This window comes from Saimiri boliviensis, chromosome 3, assembly GCF_048565385.1.
Source record: "Saimiri boliviensis isolate mSaiBol1 chromosome 3, mSaiBol1.pri, whole genome shotgun sequence".
Taxonomy (NCBI): domain Eukaryota; kingdom Metazoa; phylum Chordata; class Mammalia; order Primates; family Cebidae; genus Saimiri; species Saimiri boliviensis.
This window is the reverse complement of record NC_133451.1, coordinates 6,390,872-6,407,473: the sequence shown is the minus strand read 5'-3', so window position 1 is coordinate 6,407,473 and position 16,602 is coordinate 6,390,872. Positions and strand designations below refer to the sequence as shown.

The window sequence follows — 16,602 nt, the reverse complement described above, 5'->3', positions numbered from 1 at the left end:
TCATCAAAACCCATTTGGTGACTTACGGATTCGGCTCTTGATTCTGTGTTTTGCATCCTGGCAAGGAGTCTCTTTTTTTCTTCACTTACCTATTATCAGTCTCATTAATAACACAGAGGTATAGGATAGGGACATAAATACACAATAATGATAATTACAATTACCACAATATAATTTACCATTTATTAAGTGCTTGTGCTGAGCCTGACCCTATCGGAGCACGTTACAAGCACTAATATATTTATTTTTGAACAACTGGAGACATTCTTGCGGTTGCCTTCCTGAATGTGTCTGACGTGCTTCTTCAGCACATTGACTCCCATCCAAATGGCCAAGGGATCTAAACACCAGCCAGTGTGGACCAGCACCTTCCATGCGGAAGTTGGCCTTTCATAACCCACTATCACTTTATGTATTTCAAAGCTTAGAAAAATAAAACGCTGACTTGCGCTCTTTGCTGCTCTGTCAAAACCCTAACACCTCACTGCAGTGGGTTGAATGGTGCCCCCCAAAAGACATGTCCACATTCTTGGCCAGGCATGACGGCTCACGCCTGTAATTCCAGCACTTTGGGAGGCCAAGGTAGATGGATTGCTTGAGCCCAGGAGTTCAAGACCAGCCTGGGAAACATGGCAAACCCCATCTCCACTGAAAAAAAAAAAAAATTAGCTGGGCATGGTGGCATACGCCTGTAATCTCAGCTACTCAGGAGGCCGAGGCAGGAGAATCACTTAAACCTGGGAGGTGGAGGCTGCAGTGAGCTGAGATCATGCCACTACACTCTAGCCAGGGCAACGGAGCAAGACTCTTACTCATAAATAAATAAATAAATCTTAAAAATAAAATAAAATAGGCCAGGCATGGTTGCTCAAGCCTGTAATCCCAGCACTTTGGGAGGCCAAGGCAGGTGGATCACAAGGTCAGGAGTTCGAGACAAGTTTGGCCAACATAGTGAAACCCAGTCTCTATGTAAAGTACAAAAAAAATTAGCCCGGCGTGGTGGTGGGCACCTGTAATCCCAGCTACCTGGGAGGCTGAGGCAGGAAAATTGCTTGAAACCAGAAAGCAGAGGTTGCAGTGAGCCGAGATCGTGCCACTGCATTCCAGCCTGGACAATGTGTGAAACTCTGTCTCAAATAAAAATAAAATAAAATATGCCCACACTCTAATCCCTGGAACTTAACTGTAATCTTATTTGGAAAAGAGGGTCTTTGAAGATGTAATTAAGGATTTTGAAACGAGATCATCCTGAATTATCTGAGTAGCCCCTAAATGCAGTGACAAATGTCTTTATAAGAGACACACAGAGGAGAAGACACAGGGAGAAGAGGAGGAGGTGATGTAAAAACCAAAGCAGAAATTAGAGTAATGTGGCCATAAAGCCGAGAGATGCTGGCAGCCTCTAGGGAAGGAAGGATCCTCCATGACAAGCTACAGATGGAACGTAGTCCTGTGGACACCATAATTTTGGACTTCTGGACTGTAGCACTGGGAGAGTATAAGTTTCTGTTGTTTAAACAACCAAATGTGTGATACTATGTTATGGCAGCCACAAGAAACTAACATGCTCATTAATCAGAGATGAATGTTGATGTTGTGCTATGCAGCCTTAAAAGTGTGACGTGAGTAGGGGAAGTCAACAATCACCCAGCAAAAACAGGACACAACAAGTCAGGATGAATGGACAAAGCCTCCACAACCCCAGCAGGTTTTATGAGCATTTATTGCTGGAAACCCAACTCTTTTTGTTTTTGAGGCGGAGTTTCACTCTGCTGCCCGGGCTGGAGTGCAGTGGCACAATCTCAGCTCATTGCAACCTCGCCTCCTGGGTTCAAGCGCTTCTCCTGCCTCAATCTCCTGAGTAGCTGGGACAACCGGTGCCTGCCACAACACCGGGATAATTATTATTATTATTATTATTATTATTATTATTATTATTATTGTGTTTTTAGTAGAAACAGCGTTTCACCATGTTTGTCAGCCTGGTCTCAAACTCCTGACCTCAAGTGATCCACCCACCTTGGCCTCCCAAAGTGCTGGGATTACAGGCGTGAGCCACTGTGCCCGACCAAGAAACCCAACGTTTAGAAGTCAAATACCCCTAAACACATGGACTGGGAAGTTCATAAACTATTCAAAAGTGGGCAAAATGGATTCAAAAATATATATGTCCCCGAGGATACAAAGCAAAGGCCATCATTTAGTGCTAGCTGCGCCATCCAGAACAGGGACCACCAGCCACACGTGGCTAACTGCAATGTGGCTAGTCCAAGCTGGGATGTACAGTAAGCATAAAACACACACCAAATTTTAAAGATTTAATATGAAAAACAAAACGTAAAATGTCTCAATTACTTTTAGATTGATTAATACTATTTTGGACATATGAATTATTACAATTAATTTCACTCGTTTCTTTTTACTTGAGTAACATGGCTATCAGAATTTTTAAAAGCACACATACAGCTTCCTTTACATTTACATTTCTATTGCTCAGCATTAACTTAGAGGAGGCTGGAAATTTTTGGGAATGTAAAAATTAAGTTGTGTGTGCTCTTGGGTTGGTTAACAAGAAATTAAAATGCCAACAAAATGGCAGGAGACCTGAAACCCTCAAAGGACGCAAAACCCCCCACAAGGGGCCAAATGTTAGATGAACTGATGCTAACAGTAGAACGGGTTTCTCCCTGTCCCTTTCCCTGGCTCCCAGCTCCCCCCATACAGATTCTTCACTGCATGACCACGCCCCCAGGTTGACTCCACTGATTGGATCAAGGGGTAGCCACACACCCCTAGAGGCAGCCAATCACCAGGCCTCCCTGAGAACCGTGCCAATCGCCTTTCTCTCCCAGGATGGGTGGGAACCTGGTGGTGAGTAGTGAGTAAGGATTCAACGGGAGGTAGGATGGTGTAAATGGAGGCCACCGCAGAGCACAAATAATCCAGAGCAGGCGAGTGGTTTCAAACCTCAGCTGCAGGGCAATGACAGTGTGCTTGATTAGTATTTGGATTCCTTGGTCCTGGCCCTCTACAAGCCTTGGTGGGGCCTGGGAATATGAATTTTAAACAAGCCCCTGAGCACTTGGACCACAGGTGATCTGCAGGCCACACTGAGAACTCCAAGGGCGGAGGATGCAGAGGCCGTTGGGTAGAGAGAATGGAGCCTGGGGAGTGGACAGGGGGCAGGAGCTGGTCCGAGGTGTCACTGTCTCAGGGGGTCTCCCAAGGATCCTGTGGCTTTTTCTTTTTCTTTTCTTTTTTTTTTTTTTTTTTTTTAGGATTACAAATATTCACGTTCTATTTTAAATAAAATACTTGTTGGTTTTTTTAAACATTAAAAGATGCCAAGTGTTGCATTTTATTCACCACCCTGGACAACTAAAACTGTGAAGATGTAGGCAAACAGCTAGAGTGAAAGCACATGTAAAAGGACCACACTGGAATTAAAATTTTAATTTAATGCAGGAGAAAACAGGAGTGTGTGTTCCCTGTGGCACCCAGCACTGTGCAGTACCCATCGGGTCCATTTTATTACACAAAATACAGAGAACAGGAACTATACAACCGAATAATTGCTATATTGCAGGAGGTAATTAAGGCATCATTTGATAATGAACTTTTATTTTAAAAATAAAATTCTGCTTAAAAATATACTCTAAAGAAAAGGAGAGGCAGAGCGTGGTGGCTCACGCCTGTAATCCCAGCACTTTGGGAGGCCGAGGTGGGTGGATCACGAGGTCAGGAGATCGAGACCATCCTGGTCAACAGGGTGAAACCCCGTCTCTACTAAAAATACAAAAAATTAGCTGGGCATGGTGGCGCGTGCCTGTAATCCCAGCTACTCAGGAGGCTGAGGCAGGAGAATTGCCTGAACCCAGGAGGCGGAGGTTGCGGTGAGCCGAGATCGCGCCATTGCACTCCAGCCTGGGTAACAAGAGCGAAACTCCGTCTCAAAAAAAAAAAAAAAGAAAAGAAAAGAAAAGAAAAGGAGAAAGACAAAAACAAAACAATGTCACCTTGGCCTAGGGCTTGAGGGAGTGCAGCTGCCTTGCAGGGCAGAGAGAAAACAAGGCCCATCCAGGGTGGGGTCAGTGAGCCTCCTGGAAGATGGGCCAGTGGTGCCAGGCACCAGGCCCACCAGCGTGGAGCAGAGGGACCAAGAGCCCCACACCCCAAATAACAGCTCATCCCACCTTCTGGGGCTGCCCCGAGATGTGCCCAGAACACCTAGCCCATGAGGAGGAGGGCTCGGGGAGACCAGCTCTGGGGACATGTAAAATGCCATGGTCACTGGCCAGAGAGTAGCAAGAGGGAGGCACACGAGCACCACAGCCGAGACTCCCTGTGACCACAGACCAGAGGCTGCCACCCCCCATATCGCAGCCCTGGGGACACTGAGGTTGGTCAGGGTTCAGGACTCACCCCAAGGCATGAAGTCATGGGTGGAGTTGTGGATAGAGCCAAGAGGAGAATCCAGGTCTCTGGCCCCAGGGAACATGCCCTGCTCCCCAAACACGCGGTGCCCTCTTATCCTCCAAGCCTTTGCCCAGTCTTTCCCCTCTGCCTGGAACACCCTTCCTGTTTTTTATCTAAAAAATTTTGGATGTAATTTCCATTTTCGCCTCCAACTGAGGCCTTCCCTGCTTTCAGGGTTTGGGAAAAATCTGCCCTCGGAAAGCAGAGTTTAAAGCGAGGAGCCAGTCTCGTGTCGCCATCTGCATGACATGTGTCCCTCAGAGGCTTTTACTTAAGCAGAGGGGGCTCCAGCTCCACACCACGAGGCAAGCTGGCTGGGGGCGGACACCCCCGCTCAGAAACAGGCTCCCATGCCTCAGGCCCACTCTCTATAGAGCCCAAAGGTGGGAGCCCTCCTCGTGGCCTCAGCGAGCTGATGAAGCCGAGTGTGAACTGTGATTACACTATGCTCGAGTCTGATGAGGTACTGGGAGCAGGTTAGGCGCACTCCTCTCGTTCACACAGGGCCTAATGAAGCGTCCCGTGTTCTACAAAGCTCAGCGTGTGATTTAATTAGCCCTCCGTTCCGAGTATGCCCTCATCACCCATCATGGACAAAGGGGACTCCCAACCCCTGATTGTGGGGTGGCGGCTATGAGTGAGTAACTGGGGCATGCACTGGAAGCAGCAGCTCCAGGACTGGCAGAGCAGAGACCCAGTGCACCCACCAGCTAGTGAGGTCTAGGATTTCAGTTCAGATTTAAGTGGAAGGTAAAATATCAAAAAGATGGGCATGGGTAGAGAGGCATGCTAGATGGTAGGCACCGTGTATGGAAAGGTGCGGGGCAGAAATGTGTCTGGTGGGTCACACTGGCTGGTCTGCAGGTGTGTGGGGTGGATGCAGTTGGACATGAAGCAACCACGTACACCTGCCTAATATTACAGTGGGGGCATGCAGAAGCCCAGCTCTGCCTCTTACCACCCCAGTGAGCCCGGGCAGGTCACCGTTTCTTAGAAACATGTGGGCAGCGTCAAAGTCCTTCATGAACATTGATCTCACTAGATCCTCACAACAGCCCTATTGAGTAGGAACTACGATTACTCCCATTTTATTTATTTATTTATTTTGAGACAGTCTCACTCTGTCACTTAGGATGGAGTGCGGTGGTGCGACCTCAGCTCACTGTAGCCTCAACCCTCCCAGGTTCAAGCAATCCAATCACTTCAGCCCCCCAAGTACAGGCGCCTGGGACTACAGGCACCTGCCACCACATCTGGCTAATTGTTCTATTTTTTTTGTAGAGATGGGGTTTCGCCATGTTGCCCATGCTGGTCTTGAACTTCTGAGCTCAAGTGATCTACTGACCTCGGCCTCCCAAAGTGCTGGGATTACAAGTGTGAGCCACCGCACCTGGCCCCTAATCCCATTTTAATGATGAATAAATGGAGGACCAGCGAGGGTAAGTAACGTGCCCACAGTCACACAGCCAGAAGGTGGTGGGGCCAGGACTCCAGCCCCGCCATCCTCTTCCTCATCACTGCACCTTTCAGCCTCGCTAGGAGGACCCTGCTGCCAGCCTCACAGGGCTGTACTGAATACTGGAGCTGATGGTGTGCCACTCCCAGCCCAGGCTGGCATGGAGATGGAGCAGCGGGAAGGAGGTGCCTCCTCCCATCCTTCCTCCCTAGGAAGCCCCTGCTCCATGCTAATTCCATTTCTCCCTGAACTGCCCACTCTCTCGTTAGTACCTCTTAAGTTCCCTAATTTGTGTCTGTCCTCCGGCCCAACTTTTCTAAATCCTCAATCCCAGGGTCCCTGCCATGTTCCTTGGTTACTCAGCCTCCCCGATGCATCATCTGGGAAATGGCAGTCATTAACGATTCAATGAGTTAATAGTTGGAAAGTGCTTAAAACTGTGATTCCAGGAGACTGTGTCCCACCTGAACGTGAGCTCCTCGGAGCTAGTTCCATGATGTCCAGCTCTGGTTCCCACAGGCCCTGGCCCCAAAACGATGGATCACCCAGGAGCCTGGCAAATCCTCACTGAATGGTAAGTTTGTTTAAAAGGTACCTTTGATCAAAAGTCAGTTTCGATGGCATCATAATAGTTTAAAAAGACATTATCTGAATGTCTTCAGAAGGTGATGACTATTGGCCAGTCAAAACCAGGGAAGAGGAGGCTGAAGGGACGGAACGGAGGACTGACTTAGAAACCACATTCAGGGGCTGTGCGAGAGACTGTAACTGTCCACTAAACTGACCCCTCAAAGTAACCCCAGGGGAGGGGCTCCTACCCTCATTCCACCAGTGAGAAAGATGAGGCCCTGGAATAGACAGCTGCCTGCCTAATATCACAGGGGCCCACCCCTCTATTTCTATGCCCCTGGCACACAGCAGGCGCTGAGATGCCAGCTCTGCGCTTGAATAAAAAATGAAGGAATGCCCAAGTCACCTGAAGGGTGCAGTTGGGGTTTGAACCCCGATCTGAGTGCTGGAAAAGGTTCCCAACCTAGAGCTTTTGTGCCGTGGATCTTACAATGTGTCTTTTCTTATGAATCTGCCAGCGCCCTCCTTTGCAGCCCGGCAGGGAGAAGGCTGACTGAGTCTGGCCACAGATGGAATGGCTGTGTCCCCTCAAATTCCTATGTTGAAACCCTAACCCCAAGGTGAGGGTGTTAGGAGGTGGGGCCTTTGGGGGGTGACGAGGTCATGAGGGTGGAGCCCCCATGAATGGGATTCTAAGGGTCTAAGGTGTCTAAGGGTCTAAGGTGGAGCCCTTAGAAGAAAGGTGCATGAGAGCTCCCTTGCTCCTTCCACCATGTGAGGACACAGCAGGAAGTCACCACCTATGAACCAGGAAGAGCTATCACCAGACACCGAATCTGCTGGCACCTTCATCTTGGACTTCCCAGCTCTAGAGCTGTTCGAAATAAGTTTCTGTTGTCTGTGAACCACCCAGTCTATGGTATTTTTGTTACGGGAGCACCAACAGACTAAGACAGGCTCTAACAGCATCATAAGCCCCCCACCATGAGACTTAACACAGTCATTTTCCTATGGATTTCCTGCTATTTCCCCTTAGAATAAGCAGAGTGAACATGCAGTCATGCAATCACGCACTCTCACACCCACGCATTCACACACACGGCAACGTGCTCAGAGTGCGTACACACTAACACACATTCATGTACTCGCACACATTGTCATGTACTTACACACATGCATGCACACTTACCTGCATACACAGTTACACGACACACACTGACACACTCTCACACTCAGGCATGTGTGCACACACGCCCCATAAGCTGAAGCTGAACTGCCTGTTCCTTCAGCTACTCAGGGTCAAAGCTACTCAAGGTCAGAGCCTCTAGAGGTGAGGACTTGCCCGATTTCATCACTTATGGAGCACAGTTCGTGATCCCAACACAACCCATCTCAGCCGGGAGTTAAATCTGCTGAGCAGATGCTGGTGGGTGTGCATGTCAGAGGCCGGGGATGTTTGTCCTGGCACAGTCATCAGAGCAAGACGTGACCCTGCCGGGAGAGAACACCCTGCCGCCTCTCAGCCTGCACAACAGCACACACCTGTCCCATTCATGATGATAGGGAAGCTCACATATCCCCTGAGGGCCAGGGATGACCCCCGCTTTCATTCTTGGAGACCCCAACAATCCTCATGGTGGCAGCTGGAGTCACTGAGACTCTTATGAAATGGAGACTGGCCAGAGGCCACAGCTAGCCGGGGGCTGTGCTGGGGCTCCTACTCAGGGGCCAGCTCCAGACAGGGGACCCTCCCAACCCTCATGATCCCCCAGAGCCCCTGCTCACCCACGTCTCCTTCCCATCGCATCTTCGTAACCCTCAATCAGAATTAGGATGCTCCCTGGTGGCTCTGCAGTCGGCCACTGCCGTGTTGCTGGTCAATGGCCAAACACAGATCGATGTGGCCCAAATCTACAGTTATGCACTGGACAGTAATATAAATCATGCCTGTGTATGTGTGTGTGTCTGTGTGAGTTTGTGTGTGTGTGTGTGTGACTGTGTGCAAGTAAGTGTGTGTGTGTGTGTGTGTGTGTGTGTACAGGTAAATAAATACTGAAAGAAACGAAATATGGCCTGGTATGCCTTTCTCCTCCTCCCGCCTGGAGCTAGAACGAGCGTGAGTCGGTAAGGCCAGGCTGGCAGCAGATTTATTCGGCGGCGCCCTGCATTACTTTCTATGTGTATGAAAAAAAAACAGTTCCATGGACCTCAGCTGGGCTTGCAAACCCTCCAATCATGTGCACGGTGGGCTGTCCGTGGAAACTAACAAATGAGCTTTCCCACTTGCAGGCGGCTCCAGGGTTCATCGCTGGGGCGAGGGAAGTCAAGCAGAAAGCAGGAGGCTGGCGGGAGGAGCGCCGGGCAAGCAGCAGTCTCTTTTAGCCTCAAGGGTGCTACAGGCACCAACAGCAACTGGGCACTCAGCGAGGCACTTTACGCGGAGAGCCAGTATCTGGATCTCATTTCACCAGGTCAAAGAGCCCCACAAGATGGGCAGGGGGCTCCTCCCATCCAAATGCCTCCTGGTATATCGATGGGGAAACTGAGGCTCAAAGAAGCAAGGGGGAAGGGAGGAGAACTCTTTTTGGGCTAATGTATCCACAGGGCTCTGGGCCGGGTGAAGGGAGGAATAGGGGGAGAGCCCAATGGGAATCACTGCACCATCACTCCTTCCTGGCTGTGCAACCTCAGGCCAATTGCCTAACCCCTCTGAGCTTCAGGGCCTCATCTGAAAGCCCGGATGAGAACCCTCCATCCCTGGCCGCCTGTAGATGCTCACCACATGCACTTGTTTCCCTGAACAGCCTGCTCCCCTTTCTCTGTAACTCGGGGTCACCCTCCCAGGGTAGGAACCCAGGGTCCACAGAAGAGCATCTCACTTGCAGGACAGGAAGGGATGGCATCAGGAACAGTTGTGGATACAGGGGGAGCAAGGCCATGGAATGCCAGAACAGTGGACAGAAGGGCTGGTCGTCTCACAGAGCTGCTGCCTCCCAGTGCGTGTGCCTCGTCTGCAAGCTGGAGGCCCAGCCGGGGCCTTCTCTCTCCGAGGTGACTTTCTCGGAGCTTTCAAAAGGATCGAGCCAGCCAGCGCCAATGTGTCCACCATGACAGCCGGCCTGGGGGCTCTGAGCCCCTCTGAAACTACCAATGGCACATCCCAAGGTCAGACCAGCGGCCGTTTCTATCCATTTGCATTTGGCAGATGCTCAGCCTCTTATTTCAAAGGCAAATTTATGCTGGCTTCACCATTTCTGCTTTTTAAAGCAAAGAAAAAAAAGCGTTCCCAGCCTGGGGCTCAGGCATGTCTGGGTCATGGTGACAGCTACGCTTTGAAAACCACCTCCGATCTGGGCAAGCAGGCTTTCTCAGAACCCACCGTGTTCCAGACCGAGGAGAACCTCTCAGCTGCAAGCGGGGCAGGGCGGCCTTCTCTCACAGCTCATTCCAGACACCTGGAGCAGCCGCCAGGAAAGGCTTGGCCAAACCACCGTGCCTCAGTCGGCAGCATTCCCTGCAGATTTCTGACATTCAACCCTGAACCCTGGAAAAGCGGGCAGCAGTGAGGGGCTTTAAAAAGCTGCTACCACTCAGTGGGGAACTGAAGGTCATCCAGTCCAACCCTCTCTGGTGTCTGAATCCTTCTACAACAGACCCTCAGGTAGTCCTCCAGCCAAGCCTCACATACCTCCCGCGATGGGGAGCTCACTACCACATTGCACAGCTGTTAGGACAGCTCTGATGATGAAAGCATTCTTCCTCTAAACCTCTCTCCTGGGAGTTTCCCCCAACTAGTCCAATTCTGCCATCTGGGCCCACACAGAGCAGCTCAGCTCCCTCACCCACAGGACCAGTGACGAGGATCCCAGCACCAATTTCTTATCCCAAGTTGCTACCAGTCCCTGCTGTCATTCTGGGTCTTTCTATTTGGCTTTCTCACCAGCAACTTAAATACAATGTGTCTAAGATGAGGCCCACCATTTTCCAAAAGCAAGCTCCTCCTCTACCACCTTCGCCCACCAGCCTAGCCAGAAAGCTGCATACTTAATGCTCCTCCCTCCCTCACCTGCGGTAACAAGGATATGACAACCGCTACCCTTGTGCCCAGCCCTGGGGTGGCTTCCTTAAGTGTACACAACCACTCCCGAGATGTGCTGTTTTCTCCGTTTTACAACAGAGAAAACTGAGGTTCAGCAAGGTCATATGACGTCACCCTGCTACCAAGAGTAGGAGCCAGCATTCAAACCTAGGTCTGACTCAGACCCTCTTTCCACCATCCCACGAAAATGCTCAGAGGCAGTCCTTCTGCATGACCTGCGAATGCTCCTCCCAGCTCCTCCTGATCCTCACCTCTGCCGCAGCTCAGCACTCGCCACCAGGGTCGCCAGCGCTGCCCACCCCATCCCTCCAGCGGGAGCTTTCCCAACAGAAAGCAGCTGTGGCCCCCGGGTGAAGCAGGAACCCTGGCTGCACCCATCGGGCTGCAGGCTCCTCTTGCCGTCCCTGCTCCCCTCCCCCATCCTCTCCTGCAGCCACCCCATGCACTGGCCAGGCTCGAGCTGCCGACGCGCCCTCCAGCCCGGGCAGCAGCTCTGGGCTCTGAGTCCAGATGCTTCCGCTTGGGGAACCCAGCAGGAGAGCTGGGACCATCTGGCAGGACTGGGGGAAGAGAGAGACACTTCTTCCAAGCCTGCTGGGCCCCCTGTGTGTGCCCCAGGGGAAGGCTCCTGGCCACTCTCCCTGCGTGGGAAGGAGAGTGACTGACTCTGGAATATTGGGAAGAGAGGTGGGGAAGAGTCCAGTCCCGCCTCTCCCCTCTTCCTGGTGGAAAAGAGGCAGGGGCCACGTTGCTTTGCTCCGCTCCCCCCTACTCCCTCCACCCCTGCCTGCTTTGGTCCAGCACCACCGGGCCCCTGCACCTAAGCCAGGTCAGCAGCTGGGGGTGGCAGGGAGCTTCTGTCTCTGTTTGCTGCCCCTTTTGGCTTACGCTTTAAGGATCCAGCTCCTGGGCAGGGTGGGAGATGCCATGAACCAGACTCCCTTGCAGACCCCATAGAGGGGGAGGGAGTAAGAGAAAAGGGAAGGGTCCAGGTGGCCATGCTGCTCTGGTCGCCAGACCCTGTCGACGGGATTTTCACAGGGACTTACCTCAGACTTATGTTGAGGGCGTGACCATTACCCCCGTTCCACTGTCTGCTGACCCAAGTCTTGGGAATCTTCCAATGAGAAAAACCAGCTTTTCTGGGGGTCCTGCCTCCCTCTCCGTAACCTCAGTTTGGCCCTCCTGGGTGGCACCCAGCCCCTGCCCTGCTCACTGAGAGCAAGCCTCAGGCTCCCAGAGTCCCAAAGGCAATGCCAAGGGGCATGTTTCCAGGCCCAGCCTGCCGGGCACACCCACACCAGCTCCCTCTGGGTGTTGCCTTGGCTTCTGGGTAAACGTGTTCTCCTGCTAAGGCTCCCAGGGGCCCCAAGGGACCCCAGTGGTGAGTCAGAGGTGCCTCCAGTGAGGGCAGGCAGGCTTTCTCAGAACTCACACTCATCCAGGCAGAGGGGAACTTCAGCTGCGTGGGGACATGGTCACTCAGGGGACAGCCCTTGTCCACAGCTCATTCCAGACACCCTGAGCAGCCACCAGGAAAGGCTCAGTGAAGTCACCGAGCCTCAAACAGCAGCATCCCAGCAGATTTCTGTCATTTGACCCAATCATTTAGATGACGGAGGCTCCGCTCCGCTCTGGCGGATGTGGCCTGACCCTCCACTGCTGGGACAGTGCCTCCAGCAGGCAGGGGCTGCGGAAGGGAAGGAGCGGGTGGGGAGAACAGGGCTGCGGTCCTCATTCTGCCCCTTGCCTTGCCGCCTTGGGAAGTCACCTGCTTCTTTGGGCATCTGCTCCTTCATCTGTAAAACGGGTGATCACAGAAACCTATGGACGGTGCTGGGGCGGGAAGGATGTGGGCGGGTGGACACGGACTGCTCTGGAAGGAGCGTGGTCTTGACGTGGGGCTCAACCATTCACAGCCACCTACCCACAGGGCTGTTCCCAGGTGCTTCTGGGACCCAGCTGCTCCTACTCTGGTCACCCCATCTTCAGCATGGCCCTGACAGGCAGGGCTTGCTGTGCCCTCCTAGAGAGGAAGCTAAAGCCCATCAAGGCTAACACACTCACCAAATGTCACACAACTGCCTCGCACAAAGCCGGGATTCAAGTCTGGGTCTAGCTCCAACTCCACGCTCTTGTCACCAGCTCTCGCTCTTAGAAATCATTCTCTTTGGCCAGGCGAGGTGGCTCACACCTGTAATCCCAGCACTTTGGGAGGCGAAGGCAGGCAGATCACGAGGTCAGGAGTTTGAAACCAGCCTGGGCAACATGATGAAACCTTGTCTATATCAAAAACATTTTTTAAAAGTCAGCCGGGGATGGTGGTGCACGCCTGTAATCCCAGCTGTTGGGAGGCCGAGGCAAGAGAATTGCTTGAATCTGGGAGGCAGAGGTTGCAGTGAGCCAAGATTGTGCCACTGCACTCCAGCCTGGACAACAGAGCCAGACTCCATCTCAAAAAAAAAAAAAAAAAAATCATTCTCCTCTTCTCTAAACTCCTACCTCTCCCGGGTGAACCTCGGCCCCAGCACTCTGGCTGTGCCAGGTTAGGGTGGGGTCAAATCGCCCTAGGCCTGGGCACCCTCAACCCTTCCCACTTAGGCTGAGCTGCTGTCTCCAAGCCATCAGTCCCTGTGCTGGGTTCTCCTCACTTCAGAGATGACTCAGCCAGATTCCTGTGCTCCCAAAGGGACAATGGTGTGCCACGGAAGTCACTACCAGGACACAGGGAAGCACAGAGGGCTTGGGCTTCAGGGTCTTCCTCTGTGATGCAAGTCCTCTATGCCTGGGCCACAGAGGAAGACCTGTTCCCGCCTGCTGGGTGGTCAGAGAGGCTTCCAGAAAGGTTCCTCATTCTTCAAGCAAATCTGCCCCAAGCTCGGCCTGCCCTGTACTAAGCGCTGTGCCTGGTTCTGGGGATTACAGTGTGAAGCAGACAGTAGACCTGGCCACAGAGACAGGAGGCAGGCACTGCCCCAGGCTTCCCCTAGGTCCTCACTCAGGGAAACCATCATTATTCCCATTGACAGGGGAGGAAACCCTGCCCACTCTGCTTGGCATGCAGTGAGGGCTCCCTAAGGGCAAAATCAGTGACACCAGCCCAAGAGCTAAGAATGTTTTCCGCATTTCCAAAGGGTTGTGAAATAAACAACAAACAAATGACAAAAAAAAAAAAAAAAAAGAAAAAAGAAAAATATGCAACAGATCCCAGCACTCTGGGAGGCTGAGGCAGACGGATCACCTGAGGTCGAGAGTTCAAGACGAGCCTGGCCTACATGGTGAGACTCCGTCTCTACTAAAAACACAAAAATTAGCCGGGCATGGTGGCAGGTGCCTGTGATCCCAGCTACTCAGGAGGCTGAAGCAGGAGAATCACTTGAACCTGGGAGACAGAGGTTCCAGTGAGCCGAGATGGTGCCACTGCACTCCAGCCTGGGTGACAGAGTGAGACTCTGTCTCAAAAAAAAAAAAAAAAAAAAAAAAAGAAAAGAAAAATATGCAACAGAGATTTATGCAGCATGCAAAACCTAAAACATCTACTATCAGGCCCTTCACAGAAAATCGAACGTGCTCTGGGCCCACACCTTATTTTGCAGAAGAGGAGTGTCGGAGTTTTAAAGTGAGCACCTGGGACAGGTCTGTGGATCGTGTCCTGTGGCTGCTCTAACACATGAGCACACACAGATGGCTGCAAACAATTGAAATTGACTCTCTCCTGGTTCTGGAGGCCAGGAGTATGACATCACAGTGTGGGCAGGCCTGGCTCCCTCTGGAAGCTCTGAGGGAGGAGCCGTTCCTAACTCCCTCCTGGCTTCTGGTGCGTAGAAAAATCACCCCAACCTCTGCCTCTGCCACCACATGGCCTTCCTCTCTCTGTGTCTCTGTGTGACCTCTCCTTAGAAGGACACCAGTCACTGGACTTGATGCCCACTCTAATCCAATATGACCTCATCTTCACTAGGGATGCATACAAAATCCCTATTTCCAAATAAAGCCACCTTCTGAGGTTCCAAGTGGAGACTATTTTTAAGAGAGGGACACATTTAAACCCACTAAAGTCTAGAACCCTCAATTTTTCTGCCTCCTCTGGAGAACCATATTCTCAGAGGTAGAGACACTTATCTGTGTATGCATCTCTCTCTCACACACACACACAGTCACACACACACACATACACACACACACACACACACACACACACACACACACACACCTACTCCATGTGACAGGTGAGCAAGACTTCCCAAGGACAGGCTGTGCAGGGACAGGCTGGCTGGCACACAGCCATGACAAATGACTTGTTTCTTGCCAAGTCCCACTGCCAACATCTCCTTCCATCAGAATGTGCCACCAGTGATAAAGGTGAGAATAAGATCATTCGCCATACATGAATCAAAAGCATCCCCGACGCCTGCCCCATTCTGTCAACAGCAGACAGCCAGGATCGCACAGGCCCCGGGACTTGGGGCTGCATGTGCGGCCACTCGCCCCAGTGACAGATGCACTTTTCCTACAAAGTGCCTGCCACGCTCCTGCCTTAGGAGTCTGGAGGCAGCTCCCCCAGCCATGGCCCTGCCTTGGGAGCCCAGAGGCTCCCCTTCCCCCCTCCCTATTCCCACCTCTGGCTCCCACCTGCTTAGGTCTGGAAAGCAAACCACTGGTTGGTTAAGCTCTATCTGCGGGGACACAGGGTCATGCAGACTTCATTTCATGTGCTCTTTAGCCTAGGGCAGGGCAGGCCGATGGAAATGATGGGTTCGGTACCCCCAGAGCAAAAATGGAAAAGCTGATGCCCATAAGAGGACTGGTTAAACATGAGCCAGTGGAGCCACACAGTGGGAAATCAGACCTTGACGAAGACAGCACAGATAAGTAAGTATGTGACACGGAATGACACTGGGACGTACCAGGGCCCAGCTCTGTGCTGGCACACACAGGTGCTCGCTCAGTACTTGTTGGATGTTACTGATGGGATGTGGTAAGTGACGTCCCATCATCTGCTTACCAAACCTCCCCCTACGCCACGTTTCCTTCGCAGGACTCAGAAGGGCAGCGGCCAAGAGAATGGCAGCTGGTTCTCCTTGATGGGCCTGAGGAGGGCTTCGTGGAGGAAGAGGTGTTTTGTCTGCATCCTTGTGGTGACCCCTCACAGGGTGTGCTCCACCGAATTGGAGGGGCCACACCTTTCTCTCTGCTTGCTCCCCCTAAAACCTGTGCAGGTATGAGACCTAGGCTCAGCCTATCACACACAACTTCCTGGTTAGCACACGACCAGCAGGGGCCAATCAGATGCTCCCACCTGGACCCATGAGCCGATGTCACAAAAAGGGGTCATGGCTGTGAATTCAATCATGGTACACTGGCCAGTCTCTGAGGCTGCAGGGGTCAGCAGCTGACCTGGCCTGTCCGAGACAAGCTTGTGCTTCCTACTTCTGGGCTTCCCAGGCTGCCATTTTAAAAAGCTGTTTTTTCTGGCCAGATGAGGTGGCTCACGCCTATTATCCCAGCACTTTGGGAGGCCAGGGTGGGTGGATCACAAGGTCAGGAGTTCACCAGCCTGGCCAAGATGGTGAAACTTCGTCTCTACTAAAAATACAAAAATTAGCTGGGTGTGGTGGTGGGCGCCTGTAGTCCCAGCTACTTGAGAGGCTGAGGCAGAGAATTGCTTGAACCTGGGAGGCAGAGGTTGCAGTGAGCCGAGATCGCACCACAGCACTCCAGCCTGGGCAACTGAAAAAGCTGGTTTTTCAGTCGCTTTTCTGAATCTGCAAGCCCCAGGTTTGTCCTCATTTTTGCAAGCCAGAGCCCCCCAAGTGACACCTAAGTTTGTGGATTACCTGGAAGCACAGCTCCAGATACTTAGTGTCACCCGCTTTGCACCAGGCGCTCTGCTGGTAGCCAAAATGAAAACGAAGCCAAGACCTGGCTGGAAGAGCTCACAGGCAGATGGACCACGAGACGATAAACCAGCCAGGCAACTCCAGGCGCAAGAGGGCCGAGG

At 52.1% G+C, this 16,602-nt stretch overlaps 1 protein-coding gene across 4 annotated transcripts in view; it reads right to left on the bottom strand.

The window, feature by feature from the left end:
- Positions 1 to 16,602, bottom strand: part of PPP2R2C (protein phosphatase 2 regulatory subunit Bgamma) — a 245,247-nt gene that overhangs the window by 82,777 nt on the left and 145,868 nt on the right. The window lies entirely within an intron of this gene.